Source organism: Rhineura floridana, chromosome 8 (assembly GCF_030035675.1).
Source record: "Rhineura floridana isolate rRhiFlo1 chromosome 8, rRhiFlo1.hap2, whole genome shotgun sequence".
Taxonomy (NCBI): domain Eukaryota; kingdom Metazoa; phylum Chordata; class Lepidosauria; order Squamata; family Rhineuridae; genus Rhineura; species Rhineura floridana.
This window is the reverse complement of record NC_084487.1, coordinates 14,879,791-14,886,285: the sequence shown is the minus strand read 5'-3', so window position 1 is coordinate 14,886,285 and position 6,495 is coordinate 14,879,791. Positions and strand designations below refer to the sequence as shown.

The following is a 6,495-nucleotide window of genomic DNA, read 5'->3' as shown; positions in this document are numbered from 1 at the left end:
GATCTCCAACTACACCTCAATTGACAGAGCACTCCAGCCTAATAAACCTGCAACCTACCTCTTTGTACTCTCAGGTCAAAAGCATCACAGAGCATTCACAACGGCATGTTTTTAATATCCTCCCTTCAGCAGTTAGGGAAGATATCGAAAAATCCCTTACCGTGATTGCAAGTGCCCTGGGGACTATGGAGAGGTGGAAATGGTGACCCATGTTTTCTTGTACTGTTCATTCTATCATGATTTACCTAGAACTCTAATTGAACCTCTTCTACTGAAATCTCCAGCACAATCAGAGGCATTCTGTGTTTCTTTACTCCTTTCTGACCAAAATACATTTATAACTTTTAATGTTGCCAGAGTTTGCACAGCAGCAAGTAGAACTCACCCTAGCCATCTCGAAACCTCCCCCCCCCACATCTTGGAGTGTTATAATCTTAACAATCTTATCTTATAATATCATGTTTTAACAATTATATCTTGTATTTTCTTACCCCATTTTACTGCATTTTACTCTTCTGTATATTTGGATAATCTCTGTTTATGAGAGTTTCATGTCTCTATTTTATGCTGGTCATTGACCATAACAATAAAGATTTGATTTGATCTCCACCTTCTTAGTTTCAATTCATTAAGCAGTAATTAGCAAATTACATACATGATGAGTCTGTCCAGGGCTTCCAACACAGATTGGGGCCTTTGTTTGTCTTCCTTTCTTTAGAGTACAACACAATCCTATGCCACTCTTTACCCTGGCCTTTGCCACCCTGAGTTGTTTATTTTAGGACCCAACCTATTTTTGTGATTATAGTTATTTGAAATTGTTTTTAAGGATGTATTTTAAATTGTTGCAGCCCACCCTGGGACTTCAGGATAAAGGACAGGTAATAAATTAAACAACAGCAACACAAAAGCATGTGCCACAGAGTTCAATGGAGCATACTCCAAGGTAAATGGGTAGCTGGGGATTATTCCTGAATTGTAAACCCAATGCAAGCATCTGCCAAGCTCTTGGATTATGGAAGTGGAGTTAAATATGTATATACTGGGTTGTATCCAGTGCTACTCGTACTTAGAGGGATGGGTGAGAATTTCGATACAGTTCGCATTTTAAGCAGAATTTATCAAATTCGCACTTCCTGAATCAGTATGAGAATCAAAACATAGCCATCCTTAGAAATTCACATTTATTAGAATTTTGTGATGCAGTTCACCAAATAAACAATATTCACAAAAATGCATATATAAGAAGAAAGTGTGCATAAAAATGAATATATGCATGAAAATAATGTGCAAAAATGCATTAGATAATAAGAAATGGTTTGCAAAAATATGTACCTTTGTTAAAACTGCTTACAAAAATGTGTTTATTAGGAGAAATTTGCACTAAAATGTTAGAGAATTTTCATGACGATTTTTTCTTAAAAAAGCAAATTGCTCCACAAATGGGGAGAACTGAATTTACAATTGGAAAAATGAGAAATTGAGAGAACTGAAATTGACAGATCTTTCCATCCCTAGAGTAGACCCATTGACATTAATGAATACAACCAACATGAACGTTAATTTCAATGGGTCTACTCTGTGTATGACTTGCATTGAATACAATGTACTGATTGGTATGCAGATTTGAATCTCATTGTCAGACAGCCCGTCCAACTAGGGGTGCTGTGGCTCAGGTCACATCCACACTAGAGATGGAGGAGAAATTCAATTCAGTTCACATTTAAAGCTGAACTTCTCAAATTTGCACTTTCCAAAACAATATGAGCACCAAAACACAGCCAACCTTCGAAATTCGCGTTTATGAGAATTTTGCAGTGCAGTTCTCCAACCAACCCGTGTTTACAAATATCTGTATATTAGAAAAAATATGCACAAAAAGGAATATAATAGTGAAAATAATGTTAAAAAATGAATTATATGAAATTGCTTGCAAAAATGTGTACATTCGTCAAAACTGCATAGAAAAATGTGTTTCTTAGGAGAAATGTGCACTAAAATACTAAAGAATTTTCATGACTTCCGGGAAGGGTGACTTCGCCTGTGCCTGCCTCTGAGTCGAGCTCTCGTCTCAGAAGAAGCTTTTTCAGTTTTAAAATCAGTCAGAATGTTATTTTTTTTTTACTGGTAAAGATTTTCTCCCGGGAAGGGAGAAACGTAGAGATTAACCACTGAAGCTTGTGTTTGTTGGGGGGGACTGGATTTCATTAGTTTATGAAAGAAGGTTCAGCCAGCAACGCCGGACGGACTTCCAACCAAGCTCCAACTGATTAAGCGAACGTTTATTTTTTCTTTAAAGATAAATGGATTTTAACAGGCAAGCATCCTTCTTTCTATTTTTATCATCTGGCTTAAATTGTTGCAACAAAAAGAGATTTGTCAATGAATCAGCTATAAAGAATCCTGGGTGAGTTATAACTCTTCTCTGTCGTTCACGAAATTAAGGAGGAAAGAAATCGAAACAGCTTATCTTTGTTTTTATTGCAAAAAGCTGGCCTGGAATGTGCATTTTAGAGATATAAACGGATGAGGGATTTTTATTCCGAGGAGAAAAAAAATAAATAAATCTGATTTATGAACTTTTGAATATTATATGTCTGGGACTATTTTATTTCATTTTGACGAATCTGCTTGTTCTCGACGCCACTAGCTGTTTTGATGCTGTGAACTAAATTTGTTTTGCATTCCTGAACATATAAGATATAAGGCAGGCTGTGCTGTCTACACTATGATGTCATCAAGCTTGGAATATTAACCCCTTTGTTGCTGGAATAAGAAGTGGGTTTTTTTTCTTTGTGGTTTTAAAAATGGCAATCAAGAAAGCTGAGAGCCTGGAAGTAAATATGTTTCAGAAAATAATGGATGAGATTGAGATAACGAAACAAACCCTGAGACAGGGTAGACAGGAGATGAAAATTGAATTTAGCATAATAAAGCAGGAGCTTAAACAAATAGAGGATTTTGTGAAAGGGGAGGTTGATGAAATCAGAGATATAACTGGACAAGCATCAGAAAATGAAAAAAGAAAAATTAAAAGGAAGATGCAAGCCCTGGAGATTGGATCAAATGTGGAACTGGAAAAAGATTTGGAGTTTATGGATATTAGAGATAAAGTTTACTGTTTGGAATTCAGCGTTGTCCTTGAAGAAATTAATGAAGATATCAGAAATAAAGTTATCAATGTCTTGGATAAACCTCTGGACTGGAATGATGTGATGGAGCTTAACATAGAAAAAATCTACAGAATTAATTACAGATATGTGACAATGGAAAAACTCTCAAGAGATGTGCCAGTGCATTTTGTAAAAAAGAAGAACAGAGATATGATTTTACAACAATATTTCAGCAACACATTCAGAATTGATGGCAAGGAATTATTTGTGATGAAGGAAATTCCCATCAGACTCTTATTATATGACTATGGCTATGACAGCAAGATTATTATGGGACACTGATAATGGAAGAATGGCTATTGAAATTACTGGACTTAACAGGATTATTATGGATGCAAGGATGGAAGATGGAATTAACACTGATAATGGAAGAATGGCTATTGAAATTATTGGACTTAATAGATTTGATGAGATGGATTAATTGACATGCTTATTTGGAGAAAAAGCGATAGATATATTTCTCAAGGAGTTGAAACCTCTCTGACTTTTTGTGGAAAGAATAAAGTGATGTTTATGAGATTTGATGATTAATTAAGATAACTACTGGAGGAAAGTGATTTTGTAATATAATTTAAGAGACAGGTTTGTTATATATTGTAGACCTATAACTGATTTGTGACAAATCGGAAGTCAACATTTTATTTTGTTGTTTAGTTTGTGGTTTTGTTTTGTTTTGTTTTGGAAAATTTGAATAAAAATTAATGATAAAAAAAATATTTTTTTCATGAAGATTTTTTAAAAGACAAAACACAGAAGACCACCTCAAGAGCACCTGCTTGCTGGCCTCTTTCCACCTGACTTGGGAGGGTGGGGCCCTCACTAACTGACTGCAGCTATAAAAGCCGCTACTGCCTGAAGATGCCAGAGACCATCCTGACCGGCGTGTTTCGGTGCTTTCGTTTGGGCCAAAATTTAATTCCAGAGGTAGTTGTTTTTGCTGTTGTGGTGCTTATGTCTTTGTATTTTATTGTTGGACCACATTATGAATTATAAGTGTATTGTTTCTTAATTAGATGTTTCTTTCGCTTAGTTTGACTATTATGAATTTTGTTTTGTAACAGTGAATCATGTAGCTTTTTCATGTTGTGACCTCCTTGAACATAGATTACTGTGAAATGGTGGCATACAAACAAACCGTCATGATGACGACAAATTGCTGCAGAAACACAGAGAACTGAATTTAAGATTGGAAAAAAAGAGAAAACGAGAGACTCAAACTGACAGATCCTTCCATCCCTAATCCACACCATACATTTAAAGGACGTGGCTTCCCCGAAAGGACTGTGGGAACTGTAGAGTGTTAAGGGTGCTGGGAATTGTAGGTCTGTGAGGGTGAGCTAAAGTTCCCATGATCCTTTTGGGGAAGCCATGACTGTTAAAAGTGCTATTAATATTAACAACAACAACAACAACAATTATTATTATTATTTATTACATTTGTATACCGCCCCATAGCCAAAGCTCTCTGGACGGTTTACAACAATTAAAAACATTACAAACAAATATACAAATTTAAAAACACTTTTTAAAAAAACAATTTTAAAACACATGCTAAAATGCCTGGGAGAAGAGGAGTGTGCTTTAAATGCATGGTATAGATGTGACCTCAAATAGTGATTCCCAATGGGACTATAGCACTCATGGCTACCAAACTCTGGCCAATTTACCCACAGTTACTTCTGCTTTGAGGAGAACATGTATCTTCAGACCAATGGCACAGCCATGGGCATCTGCCTGGCTTTGCAGTATGCCTTCATGGCTGACTTAAAACAATGCTTTCTCAGCCCCTGCTCTCAAAAGTCGCCTCTCTACTGAAACACGCTGATGACTCATAGAACGTAAGAAGGCACACAGAATATCTAAACCAGCATCCGATTCTCACAGTGGCCAACCAGATGCCAATGGAAAGCCCAAAAGCAGGATCCGAGTGCAAGAGCATTCTCCCTTCCTGAAGTTTCCAGCAACTGGCATTCAGAGGCATACTGCTTCCAACTGTGGAGGTACAACATAGCCACTCCCTCATCCTCTTTTAAAGCTCTCCAACTTGGTGGCCGTCAGTGCCTCCTGTGGGAATGAGTTCCATAGTTTAACTCTGCACTATGTGAAAATAGTACTTTTCATTGTCTGTCCTGAATCAGCTTTATCATCTGAACTCATGGGACAAGAGACACTTCTGCAGTTCCAACTTCTACCAGGACTTCGATAGCTTTCATGCCACCATAAATCTTAGCCTAGACCAATCCGTGCAAGAGGTTTGCTTTTCTGGACGCTACTGTACAACTACACAACGGATACATTGTATGTAATATATACATATTATGTTTATATTCTGCTTTTCCTCCAAGGAGCTCTAGGTGGCATGCATGGTTTTTTTATCCTCACAACAACCCTGTGAGGGAGGGCAGGCTGAGAGACAGTGACTGGCACAAAGTCACCCAGTGAGCTTCATGGCTGAGTGGGGATTTGACTCCAAGTCTTCCAGGTCCTCTACAGCCATACTACCCTGAACACACCCAATCTCATCTGATCTTGGAAGCTAAGCAGGGTCAAACCTGGTTAGTACTTGGATGGGAGACCGCCTGGGAATACCAGGTGCCGTAGGCTTAGAGGAAGGCAATGGTAAACCACCTCTGAATGCCTCTTACCATGAAAACCCTATGAATATATCCAAAAAGATTCATAGGGTCGCCATAAAGTCGTAATCGACTTGAAGGCATATAACAACAACAAAGTTCCTAGCCCAGCACTTTTAACCACTGCACCCACTCACCACTAAATGTACTCACATGCTTCCAGCTTCCACCCAGAACTCACTGCAAAATCTATTGTCTACAGCCAAGCCAATCACATCTGTTCAGATGTTGAATAGAGACTCACAATATAAGAATCTATACCAGGCATTCCTCAGACAACAATACCCATTCAATTAAGGGGGGGTAAGGAAAAAATTGATTCAGTGTGCATTTAAATCTGAATCTTGTCAAATCTCCACGTTCCGAAACAATATGAGAACCGAAACAAAGCCATCCTTCAAAATTTGCACTTAGCTGAATTTTGCAATGCAGTTCTCCAGCCAAACAATATTTACAAAAATGCATATATATCAAAGTGTGCCTAAAAGTGAATGTAGTTGTGAAAATAATATACAAAAATGCATTATATTAGGAGAAATTGCTTGCAAAAAAAATGTGTGCCTTAGCTAAAACTGCTTACAGAAATGTATTTATTAAGAGACATTTGCACGATCGAGCTGAAGGATTTTCATAAGGATTTTTAAAAATCACAGATTGAAGAAAAGTGCCAAACCGAATTTAAGACTGGA

General features: G+C 37.4%; 1 non-coding gene across 1 annotated transcript; it reads left to right on the top strand.

Annotated features, from left to right (window-relative positions):
• Nucleotides 1-5,658: 5,658 nt before the first annotated feature.
• Nucleotides 5,659-5,777, top strand: LOC133363509 (5S ribosomal RNA). The gene has a single exon (XR_009757684.1). It is a non-coding gene; the product is annotated as a 5S ribosomal RNA (ribosomal RNA).
• Nucleotides 5,778-6,495: the final 718 nt, after the last annotated feature.